At 44.5% G+C, this 24,904-nt stretch overlaps 1 protein-coding gene and 1 long non-coding RNA gene across 13 annotated transcripts in view; one reads left to right on the top strand and one right to left on the bottom strand.

Annotated features, from left to right (window-relative positions):
• LOC112644633 (uncharacterized) overlaps positions 1-5,893 on the bottom strand; it is a 33,791-nt gene extending 27,898 nt beyond the window's left edge. For 4 of the 12 annotated variants that reach the window (XR_007414006.1, XR_007413997.1, XR_007414005.1 and 1 more), the window contains exons 1-2: positions 5,297-5,889; positions 1,272-1,371 (exon numbers count right to left, since the gene is read on the bottom strand). The gene's annotated coding sequence lies outside the window, so the exon portion shown is untranslated. Of the gene's footprint in view, positions 1-1,271; positions 1,372-5,296 lie in introns of all 12 variants that reach the window. The other 8 variants (XR_007413994.1, XR_007414002.1, XR_007414001.1 and 5 more) reach the window with 5 other exon arrangements.
• LOC112644634 (uncharacterized) lies at positions 5,500-24,734 on the top strand. The gene is made up of 4 exons (XR_003126596.3): positions 5,500-5,684; positions 19,820-20,097; positions 20,885-21,069; positions 21,677-24,734. It is a non-coding gene; the product is annotated as an uncharacterized LOC112644634 (long non-coding RNA).
• Positions 24,735-24,904: the final 170 nt, after the last annotated feature.

Here is a 24,904-nt window from a genome sequence, read left to right as displayed (position 1 = left end):
AACTCCCCTCTTCCACTTTGTGAGAAGTTGAATGAACCGGCCTATGATTTGAGAATGTAGAGTGGACCAATCCCTTTTACCTGTGTGCATGGATTGGTGGCATTGACGCCACCAATTCTCTGTATTACTTTGTAAAACCTATAATCCCAGGTTGGATTAAAAGATATATCTTCAATGAATCCCTTTCTTGACATCCATCTCCCCTAACAGTAGTAAAAGGAAATGAGGTGCCTTCAAGCAGGCAACCCAATTTCAATGACTAGCTTCTAAATTATTCTGATTCTTAAACATGCTGCACTGTAGGAAATACTGTCTCTACACAGGTGCAGTATAAATTCAAATGTCTTCAGCCAATTTCATCATCATTTACTGAGTTTGAGTTCTGGGGAAATTTTAAGAATTTGGGTTAGTTTAGTCTAGAAAGGAAAAAAAAAAAATAGAAGCCAGGGAAGGTATGAATACCTTCAGATATAAAAACAGTTATTGTAAGCATCCTACCATTCGTTTTTACTCATGTCCAATAAAATTAGCGTAAGTTGTAATAATACAGTATTCAATTAGACAAAGATTTTAAACATGGATGGATAAATTCTGGAAGACCCTCCTCATTCACACATGAGAGCTTTTTGCTTTTTTGTAAACCCACTGGAGGCAGGGGGATGGAGAGATGGCCTCCTGAGCTCTCTGGAGCCCCGAGTCTACACGGCTTGTTCAACAAACATTAATTGGGTGTTTCTATTTGCCAGACACTGATGAGATGAGGAGTAGAGTGAATCATCTAAAATCCTTGCCCTAAGGAGCTCGCGATCTGCCAGTGGGCCCCAGCTTACACAATCCTGAAACAGCTCAGTTTGTCCCACAGATAAGGGGAAGTCACGCCCTTAAACTATATTGCTGCTGATCTGAGCATCTTTCAGACTCACCTGCTGATATAAGTATAGCTGTAATTTACCCCAAATCAGTGAACACCTGGAATTGGGGCCCTCCCTGAGAAGACCCCTTGGTTCTCTATTAGCCAGCCAGCATGGGAGTAAAGAGTTTTTTTTTTTAATGTCCTAGAAATACCCTTAATTATACTAGACATTAGGAATGCTTTAGGAGTAATGTATGGAAGGATTCTGTCCCAAATTGGAAAACTCAATGCCGCTCTGTCTCTTCTGAAGCTGTAATCACGGTTTTCCTTGCCCGTCCAGGATTACAAGGTTTGTAAGAAATCAGAGCAAGTGTAAAATCAAGACTACACACACTGAAATGTGAAAATGTTATATTACCTATTATAGCATCAAGCCTTCTAAGTCCTCGTAGATTTGGGTCATTATTATAATGCTTCATTAATGATAATTCTTCATAGGTCCTACATCAGTTAGGATTCTAGCAGAAAAGACATGACACATTCAAGTGAGAATACTTCAAAAAAAATTAAATAAAAGAGCAATTTTAAGTTATGTAGGGAAGCCACAAAGAAGAGTACAGTCCCCTGGACTAGTGGAATTGGTACCAGATAGACCCTTGGGACTCAAAGTGGGAGGGGAAGCAGAGACCCAGGAGAACAGAGACCCCAGCCTCTCTTTTCTCCCCAAGTGGACCTGGAGGGCAAGGAAGCCCACTGGTTCCATCAGGATTATCACCAAGAGGAGGAGAGCGGGGTAGAGTAGATGTGGATGAGCAAAGAAAATGTCTGGCCCAGAACCCAAGGTCTGCAAGAGACAGTCAGCTCCCAATATTTCCCCAAACAACTTTAAAATTAACTCAGTCCACCCAAGTGATTAGAAAACAGGTATAGCAAATCTTCAGTCCAAACTGGACCATCCTTCCGACCCACCCTGCACTTTTTCTAGCCATGTATCATCAAATGCCAATGGACATCCTTAATAAATCACCTGAATGTGTTCATTAACTCCATGCAGGAAAATCTTTCACAACACATATATATGTCTATCAAATCATTATGCTGTACACTTAAAATATCTTACAATTTGTCTAAGTATGCCATAATAAAGCTGAAAGAAATAATAAATTTTTTGAGAAAAATACAAAAAAATAATACTTAGGGACCTGAAAAGATAAAAGTACTGGTCACATTTTAATAAATATATTTAAGATGCAGGGTCAGAAACATGATTAGTAAATGGAGGAGCACCAGTAAAAACCTAAAAAGCTTCTGCTACTTCTTCTCATTGTTCTACATAATCTATATTGTTCCATCTAGATCTATAGATACTTATTCTAAAATAATAAAATAAGACCTTACATTCAAAATAAACAACCAAATACAAGTATTTACCTTTTCTGTCAACCAAGTCCCATGAAAATAATAAAATAGTAATAATTAAAATAAATCCATAGCAATTCCCATAAGCCAGGGCAGTGCCACCAGAAGACCAGACAATGACAAATATAGAGATGAAGCAGAAGGGAAACAGCAGATGCCACTCAATGGACCTGAGAAGCTCATAAACCCAAAGCCAACAGGGAGGGGCATCTGATAATAGGATCACTATTCAGAACCTCTGAATAAACCCAAGTCAGCAAAAAGGGCCTGGAGAAGGAGCTGTTTGGAAGCTAAAATCTGATCATTGGCTCTAGCTCTCTGCAAATGCACCTCTGATGCGGCAGCAACCAACGGTGGTTGGTGGGGCCAGCAAAGCTGACATTTATAAGGAACAGGCAGTGCCCTGGGAACCCAGAAGACAAGTCAGTAGCACACCTGGCTGGCCATGCACCTGGCTGAAAGAAGGCCGGGCACCGTGAGGGCTGAGGCTCTGAGACCCACACTGGGGACCTTTGGAGGGACCTCCAGGTCCGCAAACCAGCTGATGCCAGAACCTTTTGCAGCCCATGGAGTCCAGCCAGTGAGCAGTGGGTGAATTTAAACCACTGTAAAATTCCCCCTTTCTAGCTGAGTGGTGGCAGTGGAAAGAGTTTTGGTTATATTATTTATACTTCTTGCACGTGTAAATACCTCATCATTTTTAAAGAACTGCAACTCAAGGGGCACCTGGGTGGCTCAGTCAGTTAAGTCTGCCTTCGGCTCCTGTCACGATCTCAGGGTCCTGGGATCGAGTCCCACGTGGGGCTCCCTTCTCGGCAGGGAGTCTGCTTCTCTCTCCCTCCACCCCATCCCCGCTCCTGCTCACTCTCTCTCACTCTTTATCTTAAATAAATAAATAAAATCTTTTAAAAGAGAACTGCAACTTTAAAAGAATTGTTTAAAAGCTTTAAAGAACTCCTGTGATAGAAAAACATTTATCTGAGCATTTCCCTCAGTTTCATTTCGGCTGCCTTTTATAGTAACTTCAATAATATTAAATTTAACAAATCTTGTTTTTAAAAATACTATGTGTGTCTGGGTAGCCCCGGTGGCCCAGCGGTTTGGCACCGCCTTCAGCCTGGGGTGTGATCCTGGAGACCCGGGATCGAGTCCCACGTCGGGCTCCCAGCACGGAGCCTGCTTCTCCCTCTGCCTGTGTCTCTCTCTGTCTGTCATGAATAAATAAATAAAATTAAAAAAAAATACTATGTGTGGTATAATTCCACTCTTCTGAAATTGCTTCTGTATGTATGTGTGTGCACACCCATGCAGATGCACAGAAATGTATCTATTTTTGGTGTTCAGGAAATATTAATACAGGTGTGCTGGGGATAGCTGGATTTAGTGTGGTTTATCACCTTCATTTTGTAGTTTTAAAACATCATGTTAATTTTTTATAATGTGCATGTATCACTTGTGGAGAACATCAGTCATTAGACCAAGGAGCTGAAATCCTTGGGATCTAGACCACTTGCCCTTAAACATAATGCAGAGGGAAGGAATATTCTTCCACTTTCTAAGGAAGGACTGGAGCTGGTCAGGACACCAGCCTCACACTATTGAACTCTGCTAGTTCACTGAGAGAGGGATGGTCAGTGGGAGGCTCAGACCAGCAGCCCTGTCAGGGTATCATTGACCCCAGCACCAAGCCCAGCCTCCCAATCTGCTGAGCACAGCCGTGGAGACAAGCAAATCACCAGCAACACTGAGCACCCAGCTCGCTCACTCTCCCTGGCCCTCTCTTCCCATTCTCGCTCTCTCTCTCTCTCTCTCTCTCTCTCTCACACACACACACACACACACACACACACACAGTTTAAAGACTGAATGAACCACAGGAGGTGACATATTCTCTTTACTTTGTCACAGCAGAACTAGGGAGGAGCTACAACTTCTTAATCCCACCACCTCTGGGCCTGCCAATCCTCATTCATGCCAGCCACAGCAAAAACACCCTTAACAACCAGCAGCAGACTCAGGCCTCCAGAGGAACATGGTGCACCTGATCCACCAGCAAATGTGATTCTTAAAAAATTAGGAGACAGGGACATGATGTGAGATTCTGAGAAAATCAGGGGAGAAATGGCCTCAAGAAAAGACTAAACTTCCTGCCAAACTAATGGGTTAGGACTCAGACTCTTCAGAACCAGATAGACAAGAGTGACCTCACCTAGTCTTCCAGGCTGTTCTCATCTATAATTTCTCTCCTGTGTTACTTTTCTTTGCACTTTTGCCCCATTGTTAGGAGTGAGGGAAGGATTGCTATATATTTCAATTTTTTATATCTTCATCTATGTTGCTATAAGTATTTATATATTTATGTATCTCTGAATCTCTCATTCAATTCCTTTATGACGCATATCCCATTAGCAATTATTTCACTTGCCTGCCAATTTATTTACTCTCCCTCCATACCAGACTGGAATAGAGTCTCCAGAAGGGCAAAGAGTATACCTGTTCGTTTATCATGATATCCCTGCTACCCAACACACTGCAATAGCTATGTAAATAATAAATAAATGTTCTATCATGTGGCATTTACTACACTGGATGCTTTATCTACATCATCTAAGGGACTGCCAGCAGCTGGAACAGATATTCTGAAATACTGGCCCATCATCCAACACCCAAATACTGGATGAATTCATCAAACACAATTTTAAATGCCCTGTTGTGCTCACAAGAGAGTAAAGGACATCTCCATCCTGTCTCCACCAACATCCCCCCTCCAATCCCCCCCCCCAATAAAAAACACCTGCAAGCTTCAAATAGAGCAAATTTCATAGGTGAGGCTACACTGGAATGGAGGTAAATGCTGATGTCAGGGACACAGAGCCTCAGGGGATCACAGCCACATGCAAGGGAACAAGGCCTGGAGTCCTGAAAGAGACCCTTGCCGAAAGCCAGGACGCCTGAAGTGGCTCAGTGAAAAAGCGGGCAAGGGGAAATTGTCCAGAATCAGAGGGAACCCATTAGGGAACCTACCTGCTTCTACCAGCTTCCAGCGGGAAAATTAGCAGTCATCAGTTCCTCGAGGTACTGTAACTATCGTGACAAGAATCCGCGAAGGGAATCCACGCCGGGGGCCGGCGCCGGCTGAGTCCCAGAATTCCCAGAATCCCCGTCCTCACGCACTTCCGGTCAGAGCGGAAGACCAGAGGTTTGTGGGAGATTTGGAGGGAGGGAGGGAGGGAGGGAGAGAATACGCGCGTGTTGCCGACACCCTCGTGCCGGCTTAGAACCTCGCCGCCCGCCGGCCACGGCCGGCCTAGCGTGGCTGCTCCTCCCACCCAGCCTCCTTCGGCGTCTCTGACTCTGGGGCCGCGGGTGTGTTTAGCCACCTGACGAGGGGCCCACGCCACCGACGTCAAAGGTACCAGAAGGGACGGGCCCCGCGTGTCCCATGGGCGGTTCTGGGATGAAGGCAGCCTTGCCCTTCTCCCGCTCTGCGCTCGGCGTTGTCTTCGTGACACTGTGTCTGCGGCACTGCAGGCCCCGGCGTCACACCCCGGAGCCGTCTTGCCTGCACAGGGCCTCAAATACTCCACGGACACCTGTCCTGCCCTGGGGGATCCCTGACTCTTCTTGTTCCCCACAATTTAGAACAGAGGAGCAGAACCGTAAGGTTGGGTTCCTTGAGTTTGTTCTGGGTTTTCTTTTTTTTTTTGGGGGGGGGGGGGGGTTCTTTTTATAACTATTATTATTTTAATTTTCTTAATTGAAATACAATTGGCATATAACAGGTATTCGTCCTAGGTGTATTACGTAATGGTTTGGTATGTTCACCACAGTAAGTCTACTTAGCATCCAATTACAATTTTTCTTCCCTTGTGATGAGAACTTTTAAGTTTTCCTTCGCAACTTTCAAATATGCCATATAGCAGTGTTAACTGTAGCCACCATGCTGAACATTATATCCCTGGACTTACTCATCTTATAACTGGAAGTCTGTACCTTTCACCCACCCTCTCCCCAGCCCCCCCACAACCACCAATCTGTTCTCTGTATCTAAGGAAGATCACACAATATTTGCCTTTCTCTGTCTGATTCATTTCAGTTAGCATAATTCCATCCGTGCTGTTGCAAATGGTGGGATTGCCTTCCTTTTATGACTGAATAATACTCCATTGTGTATATATACCGCATCTTTATCTATTCATAAGTCAATGGACACTTAGGTTGTTTCCAGTCTTGGGTATTGTAAACAATGCTGCAGTAAACATGAGAGTGCAGATGTCTTTTTGAGCTAGTGATTCAGTTTCTTTCAGATAAACACTCAAAAATAGAATTGCTGGATCATGGGGATCCCTGGGTGGTGCAGCGGTTTAGCGCCTGCCTTTGGCCCAGGACGCGATCCTGGAGACCCAGGATGGAATCCCACGTCAGGCTACCGGTGCATGGAGCCTGCTTCTCCCTTTGCCTATGTCTCTGCCTCTGTGTGTGTGTGTGTGTGTGTGTGTGTGTGTGTGACTATCATAAATACATTTAAAAAAATTTAAAAAAAAAGAATTGCTGGATCATAATAGGAATTCTATTTTTAATTTTGGAGGGAACCTCCATACCATTTTCTGTAGTGGCTGCACCATTTTATATCCCCACCAGCAGCCCCCAAGGATTGACTTTTCTCCATATCTTTGCCAACATTTACTATTTCTCATCTTTTTCTTAATAGCAATTCTAAAGAGTGTGAGGTGCTATCTCGTTGTGGTTCTGATTTGCATTTCCCTAATGATTAGTGATGTTGAACGCCTTTCCATGTACCTGTTGGCTCTTTGTATGTCTTCTTTGGAAAAATGTATATTCAACACTGCTTCCCATCTTTAAATCTGTTTCTTTTCTATTGAGTTGTATGTCTTCTTTATATATTTTAGATATTAACTTCTTATCAGATATGACTTGCAAATATTTTTTCCCATTCTTTAGGTTGCCTTTTCAATGTGTTGATTATTTCCTTTACTGTGCAAAAGTTTTTGTTAGTTTGTTTTGTTTTTTTTTAGTGTAGTCTCACTTGCTTGTTTTTGCGCTTGTTGCCTTTGCTTTTAATGTCAAATCCTAAAAATCATAGCCAAAACTGATGTCAAAGATTCTAGGGTTTCTGATCTTTAGTTCTCTGGTCTAATTAGATTTAAAGGCATTAGTAAGTCCACTTGTACTGGTAAAAAGAGGATTGGTTTTTAGTTAAGCAATAAACTAAAACAAAGCACTGTTTGCAACACGTTCTATTAGCCCTGCTCTGTGTTAACTGTTATGTTTCTTGAAATGTTTGCTCCAGGCCTAAGATAAGAAATTAGAAATTACATTATTCTTTCAATAGTTCTCCCTGAAGACTAGCAGTTATACATTTTAAGACATGATTTTCATGTTTTTGATTTCTTAAAGCATAATTTACCTTTTATCTTTATAAATGTATACATAATACATACTTTTTTTTCCTTTCCTCATTGATCCAGGCTCTTGATGAAACTGTTATTCCACGTTATTAAATTTCTATCCACCTAGAGCCTTTGTATGGAAAACTCCTCTATCCACAGCCCCTTCAACCTAATTTTACAGCACTTGGCCCCTTTACCATCTAGTCTTTGCAGATTGGATTAGAAATAAACAGTTAACCCAAGAGCACCCAATGCATTAACTTGCCAGCAAATATGACATGGCCTACCCTAAGAGGAACTGGACTGAGCCTACTTTCTTTCTCTGTAATTCAAATTGGGAAAATCAGAGATAATGATAGTCACCTGAAAATTAAAGTAATTGAGGGAGCAAATCTGTCCACAAATGCAGTGTAATAAAGCAGAACACACAGAAAGCTACAAGGATCTTGAGAGGAGATGGTGGGAGCTCATGAGATGGAGTAACTGAATTCTGGGTACTGTTCAGTCTTTGCCACTTTTCCAGTTCAAGTTCTAGATCCAGTCCTTGTGTGCATTTTCCTCAAAAAATTTTCCAGCAAAAATTCATCAGCACATAACATCAGTATTCTCACTATTAATTAGTAAACTTAGAAGCAACAAACAGAAAAACTGTCGCAAAAATGATAATGTTAAGATAACTGATCTGTAAATAGCGCTTTGTAGATGTTTTTGTAAAACAAAGGTTTCTCCCATTTTGGGAGTGGAAACATTAGATACATCCAGCATTGGTGGTTCAGAATTTATAGTTTCACCAGAGACAAAGAATAAAAAGGAAGAAATAAACAAAGAGAGAGGAAAAATGACCAAAGAGATTGCCTCTGGGAAAAATTTAGTAAATATTTAAGATTCTAATCTCAGCATAATTTGACATGCTCTCCCCTAATCCCACCCTGAGGGGCCTTGTCAGGTAATTGCCCTCCCAAGCATGAAAACAACATTCTTTCTCACAGAAGTGCTCTCAAGAACCTCCAATGCAGGGAGAAAGACATCTCAACAGTAGTTTCAGGGGAAATTGACAGAAGGAAAATGCTCAGATGAAGATGGGTGATGGAGCTGCTCTTCAGCAAATCTGTAACTTTGGAAGATTATTGGGACAAGGGAAATTTGAAGTGGTCCCTGAGGCTCCAGACAAGGAAATGGAAACTGAGTGGGCAAAGAGAGAGGCTGGAAGCTCCCCCGTGAAGTTACTTAGATGGAGGTGAGCATCACAAAAACTGTAAAACCTGAACACGTTGTGTGTCTGAAGCAAGCGTTTGAGACACTTAAGTGAGTCATCCATGTGGTGAGGCTTTGTGAGGAGGGAGAACTCTTTCTGAGAATGCGTCAAGGTAGATCATCCAAAGCCTTGCTCATGCCAGCTTGCACGTACCTTCACAACAGGGTACACTGAGATCTGAAACAGGAGGGCACAATGGTTTAAAGCAGCTTTATGATGCTAACAACTTCAACATAAAGGTAATTTACACTTAGATGTGGGGAAGCCATGCTGTGCCTCACTGTGGGAACCCTGAGGCTGTCAATGCCCATGGCCATCACCAGCAGTGTGACATCGGGGCATAGGTGCATGAGGACACATTCTTATGTGGAACCTACCCTTTGTGGCAAGCTCAGAAGAGAAATTTTTGAATTAATAAAAGAACTACATTTTGAAGATTCACTTTGGGATTCTGTAAGTGACAGTGCTTAAAAGCATTTCCAAACAACTTATAAAAGTGAATCTTGCTCCCAGAATCACATCTGAGGAATTGCTAGATAACAGTGGTTAGCAGGCAATATGCTTTCTTTGGCAAGATCAACCAAGGAACTAGAGACTGTCTAAGAATGGAAAATCAACCTAGAGACTGATGAGGAAAGCAGATCTGTCATTCCACTTAAGAACCATTGAAAGTTACCAACTCAGAGGTGTCACTGGTTCTGGAGACTGCCATTGAAGCAGAGGAAAACCAGCCCTCCACTTGTGAAAATGGTCTCCTGTGACCAGTAAGAAGGCAAAATAGACAGTTTGGACATGTTCTTTCCAGGCTCCATATCTATCAAACTTTTTTCCAGTTGGGCTTGAGGAAGAAATAGAAAAACCCTCTGTAACTTGGAGCCAAGAAGAGCAACCAAAGGCACTACCAAATTTGATGGTTGTGTAGAACTGAAAAAGTTTATGGTCTCCTCCCATACTGGCAGGCTACACTTTGTAGGGCTAAAATGGGAGGTTGAGAGAGGAACAGGACAGATTTCCAAGCCTATTAGTGCTGTTGACCCCTATGTCTGCCTGCATCAGTGTGAAACTGAAGCCAGTTATGTCCAAAGCTGTCTATGCTGCACAGGGCTGAAGGACAGCCACCACATGCCTTGATGGCAGACTGCAATTGGGATCCAGTTAAGCCAGATGCAAGGTTATCTAGATAGACAGCATCAAAGCAGCAAAGGTAGCTAGGGAGGTGTCAGGGTATACTTGCTCAGTTTTACTTACTTTATTTTTAGTCACAATCATTTATAGGTGAACAAGGCCAGATATGATCACAAAGGTCACAGATTAGGTGTACTTCACACTGGAGGACTTGCTTAGCACATTGCTAATAAGCTTGCCACAGTTGTTACAGGCAAGTGCTTCAGCCACTTACACATGTTCTCATGGGTTAGGGTTGCTAGAGATTGCTCAAGACAACATAGTTTAAACTTGGAAGAACAGGAGATTTTATAACTACTTGCTATATTAACCTACTGCTAATGCCACATTAAATTAATTAAATCAATCAGAAGTACATATAAACTGTACCTCCTTACCCCCAATGAATTCTGCAAGAGTGTGGTAAGATTCACCACTGGTCATAATGTAATTTAGAACAAATTTTGCAGCAAAAACCTTAAAAGCATGCATATTCTTTGCACAATTGCCCTCAACCTCAGTCCTCTCACTGTAAAGTGAGGACAGTGATGCCCCCTCCTCAAATTGCTGTGACAGTTGAAATTCTGTGTTTGGATCAACTGTAAGGAATAGTTGCTCAGTAAACACCACTTCATTTTCCCCTTTCCTCTGATAAAACTCCATCTTGTTCATCACCCATGTCCCTTTTGCTAGGTCTCACGTATGCACAGCCACTCAGTGGAGATCATGGTTACCTGTGTTGCCAGGTAGACCTGGTGCCATGTGACCATACACTTTCAGATGGCTTTTAAACATGAAAGATGACCAGTTTAGGTCTGAGGCCAAGAAGTCGGTTGCAACCAGCTTGTGAGACATTAAATTCATGATGCTCTCACTTTGTTAGCTTTATGTTCTGAACAGATAAGTCAAGGAGATAGAAAATGCATCAAGACCATTTGTTGTGTATCCAGGACTGTCACATGTATGACCTTATTTAATCTACCCAGCAACAACCTGAAATAAAGCATTAACTCCATTGCATAGATGAGGAATCTGCAGCTCAGAGCAAATAAGTGGCTTCTACATGGCAGCCAAAGGTAGGCCCATAATTTGAACCTATGTCTTCTGACTCTTGAGACCCATCTAGGATCTTTCTTCCACCATGCCACCTCAGTGATGCGCCTGATTCCATCTCCGAATCAACTGACACTACAAGCTGTGGTGTGGTGTTGCAGAGAGGGTGGTGACCTGTCTACATTCATCTTTCATCAGATACTAATTGAGCATCTTGTGTGTGCGGGCACCATGGTACTTTCTGGGAATGCAGAGGTCAAGGAGCCAAAGCCCCTGTTGCATACATGGACTTCTGTTTCAGCTGGGGAGTCAGCCTCCGGGGAACTGGAAATGTGATGAGGGAGGCATTTAGGATGGGGAAGCCACAAAATCCAAGGGGACTGCATTTGAAATGAAATCTGGAAGAGGTGACCCTGTAAGGATCTGAAGGTGGAGAGGTCCAGGCAGAAAAGCACAAACTGCAGATGCACTGGGAAAGGTGAGGGGGTGAACAAGGAGAGAATCAAGAGAATGCTAAGTATGGCTGAAGCAGAAGGAAGAAGGAGAGAGGCATAAGAGAGGACAGGAGGGGAGCAAGGTCTGATCAGCCACCACCTCATGGGCCATGGTTGGATCATGCTCTAAAGTATGGTGGGAAGCCACTACAGGGTTTTTATTGGGGAAGGTACACCATCTGATTCATATTTTTAAATAACTTCTCTGACTTCTGTGTGGAGAATGGAATGAGAGCACTAAGACCAGTTAGAGGGCCATTATAGTACTTTCTGAGTGAGCTGATGGTGATCAAGGCAAAAGCAGTAAAGATGCAGGCAAGTGGACCATTTTGACATGTATGTTACACATAGCATTGAATCTATTTGCTAATAAATTGAGTCTGTGACTACTGGGAGTGGGGTAGGGATATAGGAAAGAAAGAACTTGAATCAGGTGGGCGGTGAGGCCATTAACTGAGGCGGGGAGCCTAGGAGAGGCAGATTGGAAGCTGGAAATCAAGAATTCTATTTTGGCCATATAAGATGCCACTTAGAAATCTAAATGACTATGAGAAGTAAGCAGGTGAACTAGCCTTTTGCCCTGTGGACTGGTCACTTTACTGGATCAGCCAGGAAGTGAATATAGAGAAGAAAGGAACTCTGGGCCCTTGTTTAGAAAGTTGGAGCAACGCTTCCTGCCTGGTCTACCTTAAAGATGGTCTTCACTAGGAGTGAATGACGTGAGGGCAGATCTCTGCTGCAATGGCAGGGATCATCACTGAGTTGTAAACCACCTTCTTAGGTAAGATGGCTGATAAGGATTGTCCAATGTGGAAAAGCCCTCCAAAACTAAAGAAATTGGAAGGGGTGCTGCAGTGGCCTCACCCCTCCCTCAGGGACCAGCTGGTTTCTCTGAGCCTTAGCTTCATTTCAGTGACCCCAGAACAGCTAAAAATGAGCCCATCTTCTTCCCCATCCTGCCCTTGTTTCGTGACACCCACCATCATCGTGCTGAAATATGTAGCACAACAGGGCCCGCCATGATGTTGAGATACTCCGGAACCATTGGGCAGTTGGCCTGAGAAGTTTGAGTGAAGCCAGTGCTTCCTTTTCTCAAACTTTATAGGCATATTCTTCTTCATGGAGAATTTAACATATGGAAGCTTTCATTTTGTAATTGCCAGATGTTCTTCTGTTAGATAACAAATTCTAATAAATTTGAGGAAAACAAATTCTTATTTTCTTTGCATGCTCTGTGTGTGCATGAGCACACGCGCACACACACGCACGCACACACACCCTTCTTCCCATCTAGCTGCAAGACATAGAACATCTTCTCTTTGATTTTTTATCCCCTCACCGGGTGAATGAGGACCAAGCATGGCAAATTTCCAGTTAAAGGCATAATTCCTCCCAAAGCTATGATGCAAATGAGGATGGGGTGGTGGTAATGATGTACACCTGCATGCACTCTTGTTGTTGGCCAACAGGGCAAGCTCAGGCTGGCAGGCAGCCACCTGCTCTTTATTCACACCTCCACAACTTGTCCAGCCTTCCAGCGGCCTTGGGCCTCATTTCCCACGCTTCCAGTAAAGAGGATGAAAGCATTTGTTTCCTCCCCAGGGATGCTATGGGAAGTGCATGGGAGAATTCACTGTGTGTGGGTGTGTGGTCTGAGTTGCTCTAAGATGGAAAAAAATGGAAGTATAAAATAAATGCATTAGCAAAATCTTCTTTGATCCTACTTGGTGATTAAAAATAAATCCATATTATTCACTCAATACAAGCTTCTCCTACTCATTCCCTCAAAAATACTATATTCAAATATATTGTGTGTGTCTATGTACATCTATTTACAGACACTCCTACACTTGCTTCTGATACGCAATTACAAGGAGGCTATAGGTTACATGACTATTAAATATCTAGAAATCTTTTCTGAAGTCCTACCCTGTGTCAGAGTCTAGGCTAAGTATTACTGATTCAAAAACAACGCACAAAATAATATTTTCTTGTGGAGTTCACTGTCTAGTAGTAGATACAGACTTCTAAACAATCTCCTTATCAAGTACAACATTAGGAATTATTTTCAGATTTAGAGAATGTTCGGAGGACAGAGCATTGCTCTCTGGCAGAAAAATAGGTAGGCTGGGTAAAGGCCCCCAAATATATCCACATCCTAACCCTGACACCTATAGCTATGTTACTTTATATGGCAAAAGGGACTTTGAAGGTGGGATTAAGGATCTTGGATGTGGGGAGATTATCCTGGATTATCCAAGTGAGCCCAGTGTCATTACAAGGATCCTTAAAAGAGGGTGGCAAGAGAATCAGAAAAAGGTGAGGACTGAAGCAGAAGGTAGAGGAATGTGTTAGGACACACAAGTAGGGGCCACAGACTGAGGGATGTGGTGGCCTTAAGAAGCTGGAAAAACCAGGGAATGGACTAGCCTCCCAAAACCTCTCAAAAGAACACAGCCTTGCTAGCATCTTGAGTTTAGACTTTGGGCCTCTAGAACTGAGAGAGAATGAGTTTGTGTGGTTTTAAGCCACTACATTTGTGGTAACTGGTCACAGCAGCAATAGGAAACTAATGCAGAAGGATAGGAGGGGATGCCTAGAGGAAAGCAGATTTAGGTTTGAATACTAAGTAAGATGTTTCTAGAAGCCAACACAGGGGTGACACGTTGGGTTGGCCAGTCAGAGAACCATCTCAGCAATGGGTGACACTGTAAAAGTACATACATACTAACAAGGCTTTGCTTTGCTTTAAATTGTGTTCTGATGGTAAAGGCAGTGGAGGGGTGGTGAGGGGACATAACCACACTGTGGAAGGCCTTGAATAGGGCCTGTCAATTACCTATGGCCACAGTCAGGCTGTGTAACAAACCACCCCAACACTGTGCTTCCAAACACCATCCACTTATCATTTCTCACAAATCATTGGGTCATCTGGGTGATTCTACTGATCTGAGCAGACAAGGTTGTTTTAGCTGGACTTGTCTCATGTGTGTGCAGACAGGTTGGCTGTGGGCTGGTTGGTCCAGATTGGCTGCAACTGGGAGGTCTTGGCTCCTCCATGTGTCTCTCACATCCTTCCAGGGGGCTAGCCTCGGTATGTTCTCTTAGCAATATCCAGGGTCAAAAGAGAAGCAGAAACTCACAATTTTTTCAGTATTCTGCTTGCATGTAGATTGCCACTATCTAATTGGTGAAAGCAAGTCACATGGTGTATTAGTGTGCTAGGGCTACCAGAACAGAGTACCACAGACTGGGTGATTTAAACAGCAGAAATAGATTTCCTCATTATTCGGGACACTAGACGTCTAAGATCACGGTGTTGGCACAGTTGTTTCTTCTGAATCCTCTCTCCTTGGCTTGTGGATGGCTGTCTTCACCCTGTATCTTCACATGATCTTCCCTCCATACATGTCGAGGTCCTAATTTATTCTTCTCATAAGGACACCAGGCTATCGGATTAGGGCCCACCATAAGGACCTCATTTTTAACTTACCTTTTTAAAGGCCATGTCTTTAAATACAATCACATTCTGAGGTACTAGGGGTTAAGACTTCAACGTAGGAATTGGAGGGGAGGGAAGGCAGTCACAATTAAGTCCATGACATGTGGCCAAATCCAGAGTCATTGTGAGAGGGAAGTATCAAGGCCAGGGACTCTGGGAAGCATGAAAATGTGGGACCCTTAGGGGTGCCTGGGTGGCTCAGTCAGTTAAGCATCCAACTCTTGATTTGGGCTCAGGTCATGATCTCAGGATCCTGAGATCAATCCCCACATCAGACTCCCTGCTCAGTGGGGAGTCTGCTTGTCTCCCTCTCCCTCTGCTCACTTAAAATAATAAATCTTTTTTTTAAAAAAGGGAAGAAAATGTGAGACCTTTAATGTAATCAATGTACCATATGAACTGAGAATTTTGATTTAGATGCATTAAGTGATTAGAAGTCTGCAGATTTTCAACTGGGAAGTATAATGATTTTAAAACTGTGTTTTAAGAGATTATAGTTCCAAATATATTTTTTGTTTTACAGAATACTATTTGTAGAATATTAGTAAGAGTGGATTCTAAATGTCATGGCTCTAACATACTGATTTCAGGTATCTATTGCAAAATAGCCCCAAACCTATGGCTTAAACAACCATTTTGTTAGATTTCACAGATTTGTGGGTTCGGAACTTGGGCTAGACCAAGCAAGGCACCTAGAAGCACCCAAACAGCGTTCTAAGAGAAAATGGGAGCTTGCAAGGACTGTGCCCAGAAACAGGCACAGAGGTACTTCCGCTGCACTCTATTGGTCCAAAAAGTCACAGGCCAAAACAGTCTATTAATTTCTAAAATCCTGCTGCTTCTTCAGGAAAAGAGGGTCTGAGTAGCTGGGTTTGCATGTTATCCTTTGTGCATTATGTTTGAGAAGGGCTTTCCAAGAACGTGAGCAACACTTGACACCTGTGTGGGACAGTACTGGATCTGGAAGGTGGGTAGTAGCCTGTACTCAATCCTACCATAGATTCGCACCAGAGGACTGAGCCTAGGGATCATGCCCAGACCCAGCGTCTTGGAGCATGGGCTCTGTGCTCTTGGCGGCTACCAGCAGCAGCGGGTCCACACTGTCTCTGGGGTGGAAAGAATGAAGGGACCCACCTTCTGGCCCTTCCCTACTGGTGCTGTTATTCTACTAGCCCCCACCAACAAAGGAGTGAGGGGGACAGGCAAGCACTGTGCCAGCCTCTCTACTCCCTGAGGGCTGGGCAGGTGGGGGGTAGAATCTGGCTCCAGAGGGATTCTTCTCTCTACTTTCAAAAACGCTCACTTCCTCTGAACATCCTCACCTGACTTTGCCTACTCTAAGGAGAAAGGCAGTTAATCTTCCCAGTATACACACCAGAACTTTTGTCTTGGGCTGGCTTCCCGCAAAACAGACTCTCAGACTAGGATGCAAGCATAAGAAGTTAACATGGGAGGTGATCCCAGAAAGCACCAGAAGTGCAGTGGGGAAAGGAAGGAGAGCCCAAAGATGGCATGTTAATGAGCAGATTGCCACTGTGGGCCATGGAAGCTCGTTCTTGCTGGGGACCTCTGGGGCTGCTGTAGAGTGCACCTCAAAGTGGCCTCCTCCACAAGGTGGGAGCCAGGATATTTACCTTCCAGTGCCATCCATCATGATAAGGACTTTCTCAGGACAACTCCCCTGCATATCAGGCCTGCCCCCCGCATGGGCCTAGCAGCCAGAGCAGGGCCAGGCAGAGCACAGGTGCCCGTGGTAGGAAGCTGCCAGCACGTGCAGGGCAGGAATGGTGTCAAGGGGATGAGGGCAGGACACCCATTGGATCTACCAGAAACTCATATCCAGGGACCTACGTTAGACCTCCCATCATGGTTGTTTTCACCATTTACACCGCTGAGGGTTTTTTTTTTTTTTAACCAAATATGAAAGAAAAGCAAAATTTGAACAGCATCTGTGTCTCAGTGAAACAAAATATCCTGAAATGAGTCAGAACATTACAGAAACGTATGCAATCAAAAATAAAAGTCCCTCTCATGTCTTTGTTCCTGTACCCCATTCTACAGAGGTGTCCACTATCTTAACCAAATGGTTGGTTACAATCATCCCTCTCCATCATATGCTTAGACAGAAGGTCATTATCTGAGTACAATTGGCACCAAAAAAAAAGCCACTTAAAGTGAATCCATTTAAAACAGAGATCAAAATTTCACAGTAAATGGTGATTAGGAGATTATCTTGAAAACTGAAACTAAATTTATAAAATAAAGGTTTTTATTTAATAAAACTAATGTTATAATGGCAGCTGGGCACTAGTTCTTAGAAAGAGTAAAGAATAAATCAAGTATTAAAGGGTTTGTGAAAAAAATAAAGGGTTTGTGGAATCATTTTTCAGACAGAACTGTACAATAGCAGGATACGACATCCTTTGTTTCATATTCGACTTCCACAGTTCAGTCATAGGATGGTCACGTTGGATAAGAGAATTCGAAGATTTCATAAATTCTCCCAAGGACTTCTCTTTATCCTGAGATGTTAAAATTCACTTCCAAGTGACTATTGCCATTCTGGTCAGGTTTTCCCTTCACAGTTACTAACCTGCCTCTTTCTGCCAGGCCCTCATGTGCCCTTGGCTTTGAGTGTGATTCATGCAGCTGTGCTCCTTACTTTAGAGTTTACACAAACCCCTACATCTTCTTTAAGGTTTCGATGGACTGAATTATTGTGATAAGTGGAGAATAACCACAAGCATCAAGAAGGAAGGATGTTGGTGGAAACTAATGTGTCTACATTTATATAATCTTTAAGTATACACATACTTTGACAACACTCGATTCTCTCTACAGCCTCATAACTACAGAGACCGGCATAATGAACACTCAGATAACACAGGCTACTTTACCTTCATGTGTTATCAGCCTTAAACATACCTATTGACATTCCCACCATGAAAGATGGGAAGCTGTTGCCCTTCAATTGCCTGCTGCATCCCCACCCTAAACCTCTTGATTTTTGCTGTATGATCTTCTAGTTCTTCTCAGTTTGCCTTTATGTTTTTAGATAGTCTTCAACTTGGATCTTCTGGCCCAGAGTTATCGAACTGCACCTGTTGACTCTGCTCTGAAAACCACTACCATAAGCCACAAGCAGAGCTTGCCCAGAGGACCAAGAGCATGGAGACAAGTGTGGGGAGTCAGGCCTCTGGGTTGCTGAGAAAAGGTTGCACAGCACAGCGTGGGACACGAGGAGGGGGGACACAGCTGCACCTAGGGAAGGGCAGCACTGAGTCCCAAGGCAATTCAAATAGACCTTGATTCAATCTAGATCCCTCATCCTGGTCCATTCTCAGTTTCCAGGGAAAACTCAGGTAGCCGACTCCACCAAAAAGATACATGTATATGCAGTAGGGAAAAGCATCTTTGATTTAACGATCTGTTTAAAAAAAAGAAGAAGAAGAAGAAGCTAATGTTGAGAATTTTCAAACCAATATACCTAACCTGTAAAGGGAATTGAGTGTAAAATCTAAAAGAACAGTAACCATCAGGGCAGCAGTCCGAAAACCTGGTTATATATCCCAAACACCTGAGGAGTCCGATTTCCAGGTCCCACCTCTGATCTCTGGGAGTGGGGCTGGGTTTTCATCAGGAACCCTAGGTTTCTGATCCTTCTGGGGACCCTGCAGCCCAAGGCCTACAAAAAGCATTTAGGGACATCTTCTGCAGAGGTGGTCAGTTACCCTGGCTAAGCCTAGCACAGGGAGTAGGAGGAGGGTGGAGAAAAGAGGCCACCAGTGTTAGTGGGACCAGGCTCCCTACACACACCATCCCCTCTGACCCTGACACCACCCCCATGAAGTGTTACTGTTCCCATTTTACAGATAATAAATCTGAAGCTCAAAGGGGTCAAGCAAGTCATCAGGGTCATTTAGCTTATAAACAGTAAAACCAAGATTTGAACCCATGCCACTTGACTCAGCAAGACCATTTCTGAGGATAGAGGTACAGAAGAGGGCATTATGGGCTGAATTGTGCCTCCTCAAAATTTATATATTGAAGCCCTAATCCCCAGTGCCTCAGAACGAATTTGGAGATGAGACATTTTTAAAGGTAATTCAGGTTAAATGAGGGCACAAGGGTACACCCTAATCCAATAGGATTCTCTCAAGAGAAATCAACCCTGCTGACACCTTGATCCTGGACTTCCAGCATCCAGAACCATAAGAAATAAATTTCTGTTGTTTAAGCCACCCAGCCTATGATCCTTTGTTATGACAGCCCTGGAAAAGGAATACAGAGGGGAAATGGAAAAAGAACAGAGAAAGAAGAGGAAGGAAAGGGAAAAGCAGAGAATGGGTCTCAACTGGGTTGAGGGAGAAGCTTGCCTCGTGAATCAAAGGAAGAGCAATGAGCAAAACTTTGAGGAACACTCTCTTAACCATCAACAAGGAACCTTCTATAATATGCTGTGCAAAAATAATAATAATAATATGCTGTGCATAGACATGAGCTCTATGCACACATTCTCATCCCTCCAAAGTACCTGCTCGATCCTAACAAGGGTGACCTTGGCTTTACTGTCTCCTGAGCCCTTGATGTGACGTGATGCCCTCAAAGGGAGGCATCAAAAGGAAAACATACCGAATTCCTACTAAACAAGCCAATTCTGTTTTTCAGGTGGGTTTCCAAATTCATGGAGGAATGGTTTAGATCTGCACGTTTTCCCTAGCCTTGGAGATCTATGTTTTCCCCGCCCTCACTGCTTCTAGTTCTGACTTCAAAGCCCCCAGGAGATTTAAAGAAGCAAATTGAAGACAATCTCCTTTGTCTCCATCAAAAGAAGATTCCACAAAGCAGCAGCCCTCTCTGCAGAGCCTGTGATTGCTCTGTGTCCACGGTTAACAGCATGTCAGCCGGAAAAGGGTCCGCGCTGGGGACCTGAGGAACCTGCCAAGGTGTGTTCACAGCAGATGCTTAGCACTTGCTTTAATGTCATCCCATCATTAGAGGGAGCAGAGCTTGAAAGAGATTCTGTCTGAGGATGCGAAGGGGTGAGCACCTCACACTAGCAGCTGAGAAAGCAATGTCTTCAAAGATGGGATAAATCCGTGACCACAGGGAAGTGTTAGTGCTGAGAAAGGAGGATTTTTTTTTTTAACTTTGCATTAGAGATTCTGAAATAATAGGCAGGACATACTTGGGGGCGGGCAGGGTGCTTATAAACAACAGACATTTATTCCTAATTGTTTAAAGGCTGGGAGTCCAAGATTAGGGTGCCAGTATGGTCAGGTTTTTGTGAGATCTCTCTTTCCGGTTGCACATGGCCACCTTCTCACTGTGTCCTCATTCAGTGGAAGGGGTGAGGAAGTTCTCTGGGGTCCCTTTTATAAGGACACCAATTCCATTTGTGAGGGCTCCACCTTCATGGCCTTACCTCCTAATTACATTGTGGGGTGAGGATTTCAACATATGAAGTTTGGGGGTGACACAGACATTCAGATCACTGCATAACATGACCAGGGAAGGTGCCTCTGAGGTGGCTAAGCTGAGATCTTCAGTGAAGCAGAACTTTGCAGGTCTTAGAATCCCAACTCCAAGTAAGAAGCACTCACACACACCAAAAGGATTTAGCGGCTTGCCTAATGAGGATGTCTAGGGTTGGCTGACTTCGGGCCTGACTTTGGGACAGGCTAATTTATTGTGTTATTAGTTTGTGTTTGGCTTTCACTGTTTTTCCCTCAGAGCTAAGAAGGCAGCCATGCCTTGGTCGCTCCTGCCTTCAGAGAATACAGAGGGGAAATGGGAATTCGTTGTGTCACACAGAAAACAGCAGACATTGCCTATACATCATTTCCCTTTTGTTTCCCTGAAACATGGTGTCCTTGAGAGGATGTCTGAATCTGGGAGCCTCTAAAACAGACCCTGAGGTAAGGATGTCAGGGCACATAGTTATTTGGGAGGTGATGTCAGGAGGCACTATAGGAGTGCAGAGAAGTGAAGTAGGGGAGGGAATTGGCAGGTTATCAGTGCGGGCAACTGGGGTTCATGCCTACAAGGGAGCTTTGGGAAACAGTGTAGGCCACACCTCTGAGATATCCCAACCAAGAGGCAATGCATTCTGAGCATTTACCCACCACATCCATTCCATCATTGTTGGGGGCTGCTCCCGGGGGGTCATTAACAGTCAAGTACTTCAGTCTGTCCCCAGAGCAGGCCCAGGGGCTGTGGTGGCCAGAGGAAGACAAAGTCCACATGCACTCGCAGCTGGAAGTGAGCTTCCAGAACATGTGAGCATGATGAAAGGCCGGGGGACTTGGGTAAGATACCACAGGCTCTGCCATAGGGGTTATACTAAGGGGAGAGAAAGAGAGGTGAGTGCCTTTGAGGACCACAGGGGTGAGGAAGGGAGCTCCTGGGAACAAATGGGTCATAGAGAACTCACAGGTTGCACATGGAGGGTGGCCAGGAACCAAAGCTGTGAGCCCCAGAGGTATAAGACTAGAATGGCCACCCTGTGTTCCTCTTCCATCCCAGGATCCCAGGAACTATTCCTGGGGCTGGAGTCTGGCCTCCTTCAGTGACCTTCACAACGGCCAATCAGAAGAAATGCCCAAAACATGTCTGATTGGATGGACATTGAACCAATCAGAATAGATGCCTGACAAGTTAGAACTGACAGCCAACCAGTCAGAACCAACAATGGCCTTTAACAACAGGTTGTGTCAGGGGAAGAGCCTTAGCTGTAGGCAAACCCAGACCTAAACATAAGCTTGCACTTAGTGAGCTCTGACTGTCAGCCTCCACTTCCTGCATCCTTTTCTCTGCCTCCCATTCTACCTCTTTCAGCAGTCCGATATCTTCATGTGGCCCAGTGCTTTGCTTCAGAATTCTCACTCAGGAAATGCTCATGTGTCAATCATTTATACCATAGTATGAATTTAAATACTAAAGCATCTGAATGATGAACTTCGTCTTGACTGTGGAGGAAAAAACAGGCAAAACCTCCATGAAAGACACATCCACAACGGGACGAGTCTGCCCTACAGTAACCCCATAGCAGCATCCCATGAGGGTAGGCTGTAAAGCAGGCCAATCTTCCTTTAGCATTTTGAGGGAGCCTGTGGCCTGTCTTTCCAGATCTGTCACAGCTGTTGGCCCTTGTGTCCCTCATGCATCAAAGCCTGATGACCACCTAGGATACCACCTCAGCTCTTTCATGGTCCCCCACCCAAACACATAGAGCAGCATCTCACCAGAAACCAACTCTGTGCTTTATTACTCCGTTGTTCAGTGAAGAATGTTGCATCTATTGGAAACGGAAACCCTGCTTTCGTGCAACTGTACCAGCCAGGTTCCAAAGCACACCTGCCTGGGTTCTGTTATCCCGGATGGGGCCAGGAGCCATGGAGGAGGAGGAGGGGGAGGAACTCTAACCTTGCGCAGCAGCGACCCTTGCATGGGCCCCTCCTTACAGTTCTCACAGCCATGGTCGCCTGAGACTTTGTCTCCTAAATGAGTCAGAAAAGGCCTCGGTGAGTTTCTCCACTCTTTCCAGCCTCTGCCCACCACTCTGTCCTGCAGATTTTGCTGCAGACTTTTCTTAGAAAAGCACAGCCTGAGGTAAGCTCTTCCTTCCAGCTGACCTTCCAATGAGTTCCTGCTGTCTGTTCTATGTTCCAGCCCTGAGACTAAACTTGGCTTCGAGGTCATAGAAGAACCTTGCCAAACAGCTTTCCCACACTCACGTCCCAGAGAGTGGGACAGAGTCCCTGGAACCACCGCCCTCACCTCAGTGGGGAGAAACAGCAATCCTTCAGCATGGCCACAGACTCTGTGGGTCAGGAACCAGGAGAGGCACACAAGGATGGCCTCCATCTACTCCACCATGTCCATCATCTTCCCCATGAGATGGGACTCATCTGAATGGGCTGGAGGATGGCAGGACTGCCTGCCAGACTGTGTACGTGCCGCTGCTCCATGTGCAGTGGCTGCTTCATTCTGCAGGGGAGGGGTAAGACTTCTTAATGGGGATTCTGGGCTCCATGTGGGAGTGTTCCCACTCACAGGGTGGGAACTGTAACTCTGTTTATGGCTTAGCCTTGGAAATCTGGCATCGTCATTTATGCAGCATTCCAGTGGTTACATACAGGGCATCAGCCACATACTTCAAAGAAAGGAGAGAAGAACATGAGGCATGGGAGATGTTGTCGGGATCATCTTTGGAAAATACAATCTGCCCTAATACCTCAAAGCCAAATGAAACCTATTAGCTATTAGCCAAGTATGCCCACTCTACCACCCCTTGGCCCCCTGTGTCTAAATATGGCCTATCCTTTAGGGTCCTCCATGAATCTAGTGCCCCAGCCAAAGTCAGCTCTTCCTCCTCCACTCTGCCCACACCGTAGCTGCTCTTGGGTGCCTACCCACTTCTACCTTGTGTGCTAGGTATCTGGGCCTGCCTGGCTCCCTCGGTCATCAGGGCTCATGCCCCGCACCTCTTTACAGCCCCCCTGTGTCTATGAATTGGCCTGAACCACAGTAGATTTAAACCCCAGAAGTCTTCCAAGACCACACCATGAGAGGCCAGTGTAACATGGGAACAACATGGGTTGGGGATGTGTCTGTTGGCAAAACATGTCTCTGGAAAGTTTATCACCCTGTGAATGCAGCCCCAGCCCTGGTCCCACACCAGCTGGTAAGCTCTGAAGAATAAGCTGGACAGGCTGGACATCGTCATTTATAGTATCCAGGCCCATGCTCCTGCTCATGGCTCCTGAAATTTGATGCTCTGAAACGAGGCTCCCTAGCCTTCTGAGCTAGACAGACGTGCCTCCAGGGCTGCATGGAGCAGGCTGGCACAGAAAGCTCTGGGCTTCACAAATGCTGGGGTCCCCTAGAGTCCTGAGCCAGTCTAAGATGTCTTTTCCATCTGTGCAGTGGTACTCATGTGAAGACTATGGCCACTCCGTCTTCTTTTTTTTAAATTTTTTCCAGACTTATCGAGGTATAATTGATAAATAAAATTGTAGGATATTTAAAGTGTACATGATGATGATTTGATACATGCATACATTGTGGAAGGATTCTTCCATCCAGTCCACTTTCTCCACCAAGGTTGGCAAACTACACACCTGGGAGCCTAATCTGGCCTGTCACTTGTTTTCATAAATAAACTTTTATTGGAACGTAGCCATGCTAATTTGTTGCATATCATCTGTGTCTGCTTTCCCACTCCAGTGGCAGGGTTGAGTAGGACAGAGACTGTATGACATGCAAAGCCTAAAATATTTACTCTCTGGCCATTTACAGAAAAAATCTGCTGACCACAGCGCTAAACACTTGTAGATGACCTCACCATCCCTCACTAGGGAGGAAGAGCCCCAGTTGGCACATCCAACCTGTGACTTGGCCCACAAGTTCAAGCAAGGGAGGAAAGTTTCCAGAAAGTCCACAAGACAGAGCCTCACATTGTATAAGATCAAAGGCATAACAAGAAACAGACTCCTAGAACCACCAGGCCACCCAGCCTCTACTTCTCCCATCTCCCCCTATTGAGACAGGAAAGATCTTTTTACCTGCCTCAGCTAAGAGCTGGGATTGAAATATTATTAAGAGAAAACCCAGAGAAACAAACAAACAAACAAACAAAAAACTGGGGTAATATCAAAAATTCAGCGTCCAGCTCCAATCAGCTCAGTGAGAACTACCCCCAGACTTGGAGCCCACAGTCCCCCTTAGCCAGGCTGGAGAGCAGTAGCCAAC

This window comes from Canis lupus, chromosome 1, assembly GCF_003254725.2.
Source record: "Canis lupus dingo isolate Sandy chromosome 1, ASM325472v2, whole genome shotgun sequence".
Taxonomy (NCBI): Eukaryota; Metazoa; Chordata; class Mammalia; order Carnivora; family Canidae; genus Canis; species Canis lupus.
The sequence above is the reverse complement of the archived record's forward strand: the minus strand, read 5'-3'. Positions and strand labels throughout refer to the sequence as shown.